Source organism: Triturus cristatus, chromosome 2_1, assembly GCF_964204655.1.
Source record: "Triturus cristatus chromosome 2_1, aTriCri1.1, whole genome shotgun sequence".
NCBI classification, from domain to species: domain Eukaryota; kingdom Metazoa; phylum Chordata; class Amphibia; order Caudata; family Salamandridae; genus Triturus; species Triturus cristatus.
The window spans coordinates 1,073,891,376-1,073,900,680 of record NC_140581.1 but is presented as its reverse complement, the minus strand read 5'-3'; the positions used below and the strand labels follow the sequence as shown (position 1 = coordinate 1,073,900,680).

At 42.2% G+C, this 9,305-nt stretch overlaps 1 long non-coding RNA gene across 1 annotated transcript; it reads right to left on the bottom strand.

Moving 5' to 3' along the window:
* Nucleotides 1-885: 885 nt before the first annotated feature.
* On the bottom strand, nucleotides 886-2,014 carry LOC146866373 (uncharacterized). Its single transcript, XR_014976795.1, has 3 exons — nucleotides 1,909-2,014; nucleotides 1,738-1,832; nucleotides 886-993 (listed from the first exon to the last, which is right to left on the bottom strand). It is a non-coding gene; the product is annotated as an uncharacterized LOC146866373 (long non-coding RNA).
* Nucleotides 2,015-9,305: the final 7,291 nt, after the last annotated feature.

The following is a 9,305-nucleotide window of genomic DNA, read 5'->3' as shown; positions in this document are numbered from 1 at the left end:
GTGACGGCTCCTCTGCTAAGGCGGAGGATTGTTCCCCACTGCTCAAAAGGAAAAATAAAATGATAATAACATATTGTTATTATCATTTTATTTTTTCTATTGCAGTCAGTGGCGGGCTGGCCAGAAAATGGGAGGAGTGGTTTCCACTCCCTAAGTGCACATGACTGTTTGGCTGGCCCTTTTGGTCGGGCCAAACACTCATGAGCACTTTGCATGCTCCCTACCAGGCTGAATTACACAGCCTGATGAGGAACATGCACAAGCTCCCTGTTCCAGTCTGAGCGCTGATCCAGGGCGCTCAGACCAATCACGATGCTGCATTGCAGCGTTGTGATTGGCTCAGGAGAGCCTGTGTGCCTGGGTGCTTCCTGCTGCCGGCAGACTGGAGACAGAAAGAAGGAAGATGGAAGAGGAAGGAGGAGAGGCGGCAGCTGGCCGGCCGTTCCAGGTAAGTCCTTTTTTAATTTTTTTTTATCCGCCCCCTGCCCCACCACCCCCATCCAGTAACATCCGCTGACACATCTAAAGACATATGAATAATACAACAGCGGTGATGCCCTCAATTTTCTACTAGTAAACCTAATATCTCAATGAATCAAAAACTTCTCAAAGTTGGTGTGCGCCCTCTGTGGTGGTTTCACCCTGCCACCCATTCAAAATAGAAGCAATAAATCTAGGACTGTAAGTCGTAGACAGAGTGTGCACTACCCCATGGCACTCCAAGTGAGTGCTTTACAATGTTAATCAATAACTTTAAAAAATCAGTGCTTACAAAAATGAACAAAGTTATCAAATACACAAGAGAATCCTCCAAGTTTACAAAAATGAAATAGAATGACTTCTTGTAGATACGAGTCTTTCACTTGTTTTATTCACAGGTGAAAACTTCAACAAACTTTCCTGTTGGTTCATAGTTTAAATAATGCATCCTGACATGGATTTCTTCACTCCCGATGCATTTCAGGTGTACAATCACCCTTCGTCAGGGGCCATCTACAAATAAACATATATACAATGAAGCAACTTTGTTGTCTGTAAAAGAACTATGGTGCATCCAACTGGCCTTAAATCTCCGGGATGGTTAATGATTACGCAAACTAAAGAAAGTGGCTGGTGTTGAACAAGTGATGTTTAGTCTAAAATCATCGTGCCAAAGGCTTATATTATCCAAATGGCGTGATTGGAAAAGAGAAATAGAGTAATGATGTGAATGAGAGATCAGAAAAAGTCTGCAGATATAAAACACAACTGTACATGCCTTAATCAACCATTAAATGTGACATGCTGACCAACCGTGTTGAGCTAAAAAAAATTACAAAGTAGAAACCGGATACAGTACTTCCAATATGATGCATAAAATTAAATATCGGGTTGAATGCCCTTGCTTATTAGCTGATATTCACTGCCCTGTGTATCAGAGTAAGTAATGCAACCAGGGAATCCTGCATGACACAAAAACATGGAACATTCATGAACACTATACCCACCACTGCCTCAGCTTAAAATGTGAAATATCACATAAGGATGGCCTCTAACTTAATCATAAACGGAATGCTGAAAACCAATTATGTGCCCAGATACTCGTGAAAAAGGTGAAAGTTTCTTCCTGAAAGTCCGCGACATGCTAAAAAAACGACAAACGGAGACGTAGAAAATACCACTCGATGTAATGCCCGATGTAATGCCCAGAAAACATAAACAACTCATACCCTGCAAAGGTATGTATATAAGGCTTACCAATATTCTAATGCATGCAGATTGTCAGCAACTGCCTCGTCCGCTGGACTTTTACGAGTAAGAGAGGCTTGTCATCTGTTTGACCGCATCGCGTACTAAAAAAAGAAACAACCATGAAACCTCTCACAAATGCAATGAGAGTTCCTAAACTGAAGAAGAAAGTAAGCTTACCGAACCGTAGCGTGAAAGGTATCCCCCAAGCGCTGGAAACCTGGTTAATTTAGTGCAACCTCCGCACGGTGCATTTAAATCAGCGACGCATACCCGATCTGTAACGTAACGCGTAAACGTGCAGGAAATGAGAGGTAGGATTAGAAATAGGGCTAAGGTGAAATGCTCGAGTGCCAAACGTGCAAACATGCGGCCATCTTGATGGTCAGGTAAAATCGTAGTAGGCTTCTACAACAGGGGTTTATAATAATCATAAACAGTAAGTACAACACAGGCCATTAACACTCCCAAAGCAATTGTGCATTGGTACAAACAAAACGGAATGAAACTCAACAATGTGAAAAAATGGAATCATAGCATGATGTCCATTGTAACTATCTAATAGACATAATATGCAATGACCTGGTTATACAATAATTAGATACATATGAAAATCAATACTATCAATTTAGATCACTGAAGCTCAATGCATCTCAAACCTGATAAGGTTAGTTTGTACATGTATAACAAAATGCCAACATCAAGCTGTATTCCATAATGCTAATGATCATTCCTAATCATATTCATATGGCATATATGTACTGATGAGAAACAACAAGTCATTCCTAGGCATGGTCATATAGCCTACATATACATTTTGAATGCAAGAAAGTGAAAACAAGTATAATAACACATTCCTAACTGTAGACAGTGCAGCTGATCAATCCTAACCAAAATTATGTGGCATATATATGTTGATGGGAAACAACTAATCATTCCTGAACATGGTCATATAACATATATATACTTTGTAAAGAGCAACATGGTAAAAACAAGTGTAATGACACATTCTTCACTATAAACATGACTCAAATATACATAAGAATAGAAAAAAGGACCTGAATATAAACATTTCCCAATGCCCCAGGTCAACCCAAACCCTGTAAAGCGGAAGTGGTGATCAGACCTACTCTATATACAATGTCCCAACATCACGCCAATATGGGGTATGTCATAATACAATTAATATCTCAAGTATCTGAAACCATAAGAGATAGCATGAAAGTTCCAATTTATCATTCAGTCCTTTTGGTGTCAAGGTGTCCAAGTGCCTCATCCAGAACGTCTCACACTGTGTAATGAATTTAGTCATATCCCTATCATTGTGATTCTTCACTATTTCCAGTACTGTGAACCTTAGCTGCGCAATTGTGTGGTGTGACTCTAACCAATGGCTTGCTAATGGGGAGGTGGTAACTCGAGTTCTTATTCTGCTCTTATGCTCGGTTATCCGAGTGCGAAGTGATCTCTCTGTCTTGCCCACGTAGTATAGACCACATGGACAACGTATGGCATAAATGACGTTTTGTGAATTACAGTTGGCTGTGAATGACAACTTTATCGGTTTGCCCGACCAGGGATGTGAGATCGATGCCCCCAAAAGCACATTGTTGCATTGAGAGCAGTTGTAACATTTTTGCATGCCTTTCTGATCTCTCGATTCCATGTCTTCTCTCTTTTTTAATATCTCTCTGATATTCTTAGATATTTTGTACGCGAAAATAGGGGGATCTTGAAAAAGATTGCCAAAATCTGGTTCTGTTTGTAACAACTCCCATCGGTTTAAGATCACTTTTTTAGTGGCTGTCGCCTGGGTGGAAAAAGTGGAAACAAACACCTCTCTTTTGTCTTCGACTCTTTCTTTCAAAATCAATAGGTCAGATCCATGAATTTCATCTGCCCGCCTAACTGCTGCTTCCACTATCTCATCAGGGTAACTTCTTTCTAAAAAACCTTTCTTAAATCTCTGCAGAGTTGCTTGATACTGTATGTTGTCGGTGGTTATGCGTTTAATGTGCAAAAACTGTAAAAACGGTAGATGTTTTTGTAGAGATTCTGGGTGAAAACTAGTATACAACAACGTGTTGTTTCGATCTGTAGGTTTTGTGAAAACCTTCGTGGTGATTTCCAATCCTTTCAACTCAATTTCCACATCTAAGTAACAGATATTCTGTTTGTCCATTGTGTATGTGAACTGAATCCTAGGATTTTTGTTATTTAGCTGTTCAAGTTTACTGATCAATTCGTGTGACGTCCCTTGCCATATAATGAATATGTCATCGAAGTATCGACGATATAGAATCAAGTGTTCATTCCAACCATGATCACACAACACATGCTCTTGTTCAAATTTCATCATGTACACATTCGCATAACTGGAAGCCCCAGAAAAACCCATAGAGGTTCCAGTTGTCTGTCAAAAATACCTGTCTTGCCACTTAAAGTAACTATGAAAAAGACAGAATTGCAAGAGCTCTAGAAGAAATACTTTATTGGCCTGTATCTCTTCCTGCTGGAGAAGGGCCCACTCAACAGCCTCAAATCCTTCTGTGTGGTATGGAAGTATAGAGAGACACCACGTCTATTGTACATAACAAAAGTTCTGCTCCTGATGGCAATGCAATATCACCTAACAGTTTCAAAAAATGTGTGGTATCTTGCATATATGTAGAACCAGATTGTACTTTTGGCTGGAGAAAAGTATCTAAATAGAGACCTAAAGGCTCATGGATCGACCCGCAGCCCAATACGATGGGGCGAAACTGGGGATTTCTGAGATGCTTATGTATTTTTGGCAACATATAGATCTCAGGCCTTCGTGGAAACCTAGAGTATAGGAATTCAAAAGTTTTGTTAGAGATCCAACCCATGTCCTTAGCATGGGATAAGATTTGTGAGAGAATCTCCTGAAACTCAGAGGTAGGATCTTGGCTCATCGGTAAGTATGCAGTCTCATCTGAAAGAATCAATTCCACCTTTGCTTCGTAGAAGCTCCGGTCCATAACCACAAGAGCACCACCCTTGTCTACTGGAGAAAATATGATGGAACTATTCTCTCGCAGAGTTTTGATTGCCCTCTCGTCTGTAATAGTTAAATTACATCTCTTCCTAGATGAAGCTGGTAGCTGTGCCAAATCTTTTTTCACTAAGGTCTCAAAAGAATCTAAAACCTTGTGCGTAGTTGGAGCAATGAAAGTACTTTTAGGTCTAAACTCCATGGTATCAGAGGTCCCCACCCTTGTTTGTGTAATTTCTTTATTAGAAAAGAAGTAACATAATCTGAGCTTTCTCATGAATTTATACAGATCTACCTCTGTGTTGAATGAATTAGAGTGGAAGGTTGGTACAAAAGTAATCCCCTTGTTCAAAAATGCCATTTGAGACTGTGTGAGCTGTACTGATGAGATGTTAACTACTAATGTTTCTTGCCTCTGCGGCCTGCACTTGTTGATTTTGATCCCTCCACGACCTCTGCGGAGTTTGTTACATCGGCCTGTGCCGCTGGTTGTTCTAATGGTGGATTGTTGGCTGCTGGGCTGATTTCTAAAAAAGAAACCTTAGTGGCTGATGGTGCAGAAACTTCTGTACGCGCTGTATCAATTGTAGATGTTACTGGTGCTCTAGTCATAAGTGTATCGCTAACCAATGCTAGACACTCTTCAGATGAAGTGGTTCCCAATTTATGAAAAGTACATTTTTGAGCGTATACTTCCGCCCAGGAGTACACCTCATCTAATTTATAATCTATTGTGTCCCTCCTTAATTTACGAGCCTTCCGCTCGTGGATCTCTTTTGCGTAAATATCTAACTTGGTGTTAATCTCCTCTAATGTGGTTACCCAGTTTTCTGTTTCCACGCATGGTTCAACAGCTTCTTGTAGCTCCTTGATCTCTTGTTCCAAGCCTAGCAAGATTGTGGATAGTTCTTCTACTATTAAAAGTACGAGGTCAAGTGAACATTTATTAAGGGTCGAGTACCATTTGTCCATGAACTTATTATTGGTCTTGAACATCATGGGTACTGGATAAGAGTAGTAGCATGCAACCTCTGATTGATCTCACGTGGCATTAAATATTCTAGTTGTCGTAATTGTTGAGTAACTGGTCCTTGGGTCATATCAAATGACCTAACCTCCCGAATGAGGCCATATATGTCTTGTGCTTCATTTGCACTGTATGCTTTAGTTTCTGCATTGTTATCTGTAGGTGCGCAATGTCTTTGAATGACATTCGTGTCCAGAGCCTGGGATCTAGCAGCACAGGAAAACAGGCACACACTTCTTAGAGCAGTCCTGGTAACCCTTTCTCAGTGCTGTCCATCCTCCTATTGCCTGCAGGTGAAGAATGTTCCTTCCTGATAAACTTGTGGGCCTGGGAGGCCTTGATGGGTGTGTTGCTAGGCAACACTTCAGCAAACCCTTAGCTGACAGGAAAAATTTAAACAGTTGCAAATTTCAACTGTTACTTGTGCCCAACAAGAAAAGCCTGGAAATCCCAGAGCTTCTTTTATTTTTAGACGAAAATGGTGTGCTTCCTCTGCTCCTCCTGCTAACCTTTGCAACCTGAGCTTAGGGGTCGCAAGGAAAGTGGCAGGAGTCACAGGGGGCAAGTGGGGTGTCGCTACTGCGACTGCTAAATGACGTTCATGACAAACACCTACCTCTCCTTTATCCATAGAGATTCATTGGGTAGAAAGATATAAAGAGAACTGGGGAATGGGATAGTATGTAACAACAATTGGTTCTGAAGGGAAGTGCTATATTTCTTTATAAAAAGCCTTATTTAAATCCTAATCGATTAGGAATTGCCAATTGAATGGTACAATAAATACGTAGAATATCAAACTGACTGAAAAATGAATTTAAACATGGTATATTATAAGTCATATATCATGGGGCAACACAGATAATGACATATCTAGAAAACACACAGGACTGTTATGTAACATATACAATACAGTGCTTAATTTGAGCTGGTGCTTGCCGGTGCTCAGCACCGGCACTTAATTGGTTTCCGATGCTCGGCACCGGCACCTAACTATTTTAAGTATGGTGTTGACAGTCTACCACATGGTGGTGCTGCTCATCTAATTTAGTATTGAGCAGAACAACAGTTGTAAGGGAATGAAATATACATTAAAATAGTGCTAATACCTGCCTCCCCAGCCATTCCTTTAGCTTTGGGGACCTGGAATAATCTGAACTGTCGCATTTACATGCGAGAGATGGTTGGTAGTTGTTTTGGCAGCGATGAGAAGGGCGATGTGTGGTGCAAGCTGCAGAGGCCTCCTAGTCCGAGCCCCGGCAATTCATATTTTACAAATCAAGCACTGATACAATAACAAAAATAAAATATTGGACAAAGTGTATGAAACATAAAAAACATTGAATACGCAGGACATTAAACAATTGAACATAAAATTCATAAATGACTTAGTTGGGTGCCCGTTGAAAACACATATGTATGTTCAGGCATATATTCTCATTTCTTGGGTGTGGAGTTATGGACACCTATTGGTATCATTGACGTTTCGACCCATTTAAGTTGTGTGTTAATACCAAACATTCATCAGGACTAAGAGAAAAAAGCCTGTGTGGTAAAGGATAATGTGTGTCAGTGATGTAAATCAATCAAGCTGAGTGCTAAGATAATTGTAAAGCGTCCACTCATCCGCTTACAAGTCTCACCTGGTCTAGGTGTGTGGCAGCCTAAAACTAGGTGCACTGATCCAACCCTGAGTGTTGATCAGACGAATCCAAAGTAAAACAGTGCCATAGAATTGGGGACAGGAGACCTAAATTGCAAAAATAATATAATATAATGAATTGGTAAAGGTACCGTAAGGGAAACGTAGGGCCAGAAAAATAAACTGAAAAGCCCTTACCTCATGTAATTGATGAGTAAATCTCTGAAAATAGGAAATGGTGTTGTATCCAATAAAGGGGTCAAGCCAATGATTAACCCCCTAGAAGGTTCAGCTAAATGGCCAATACCACTGAGATCCAATGTGGATTCTCTGTAGAGAACATATATGTAAAAGAGGGGATTAGATAGCACTAAGGTCCCTCGACCCAAAATACAGCTAATTGCAGCAAATCTACAATAAAATGGTTTAAAAAGCTCACCGGTGAAGGAGAAGGAACAAATCGTACCTCACCAGCGGGGAACCAAATGAAATAAATTGCTGAGAGGCGGATGCGTGCAAATACTAGAAGCGCTTGCTGCGTCAGCGTGCACGCCGCGGTAGCTGTCAGTGATGACAGTGCAGTATTTGGAAAAGCAACTGCTGCGTAGCGAGTGAGGGAGGTGGGTGTGTCACTCAGGCTCATCTCAGGCTAGCAGTTGTTATAGAGACCAGCCGAGAAGGTTGAATCTAAATCCACCCGCAAGAAAAACCAACATGAATTACTGGGAGGCCGATACTAGAAAAAGCTAAAAGCGGCAGTTGTGAAAACGTGCATGCTTCTGTAGCAATCAGTGATGACAATGCAGCGCTCAGAAGAACAGTTGCTGAAAGCGCAGTGCTTTAAATGGGCCGGTACTCACCGGTACTGAGTAGCGGCACTTCCAAATTTTCTAGCCGTCTGTACCGGCATTTTTCTTTAGTCTGGTAGAGTACTGGTACCCTGGTTGATGGCATGGCAGGCTAAGGTTTGGTATCGCCTCCGATGCGGGACAAATGCCGCTCTGATTCTGGATCTCGCAGTAGCACGGAGCCACTGAAGGAGCCTTTTGCAGAGAGGCTGCTAACAGCCAGTAGCGCCCATGAGAATTTCCCCACACTTCACGGGTTGGGGAGGGCTTGCTTAACGCTGTGATTAACAGGACAGGGTCTAGGTAGACCCTGCACTGTTGATTAGGCGCTCAACAACCATTCTGCTGAAAGTGCTTTAGCCCCCCCCCACCCTTCCCCCCCCCCGCTCGTCCCCCCTCTCTGTCAGGTTTGTGAAATGGCCTGGCCTGGGGCTGCTGGTCAGTAATCCAGACCATCATCCCAAAGCCGTTTTTTTTAGGTCTCGGCTAGCGAAGGCTGCGCTTGCGCAGTCTCGCTCGCGAGATTTTATGACTTGGAGAAGAGGGGCTTGAACCCGCCCCTCTTCTCCCCTGTTCTCCATTGGCTGGCCTCTTAAATGCTGGCCAGCCACTGGAGAAGAGGTCAGTCACTCCGATCATGCCCCGTCCTTTTCGGATCGGGGGGCGTGTTTTTTGCGAAAGGTCTCAGGGAGGAGACAACAGCAAAACACGCCCCCGAATCCGAAAAGGACGCTGCCTTTCTCCGAGGCATTTCTGCTCTGCCTCGGAGAAAGGCAGTGGTGTGATCGTCCGCTCCCCCTTCGTCCGGTTGCTGCTCTGGTCTCCTTAAGCACAGTCATTCAGAACGAACTTAAACACGTAAAAAATGCAAATAGATGTCAATAATGTTTGCGACGTAACATGTATGCCAGTGGACATCGGATTTGATTAATACATTTTTATGTTTTTTCAGTCTCAACCCCCGAGGACAGCCCAGAATTAACCAAACGGGTAGTTCTTGTTGATGACGTTATACATAGTATTGGCCAGGGAGGCCCTTAGCAA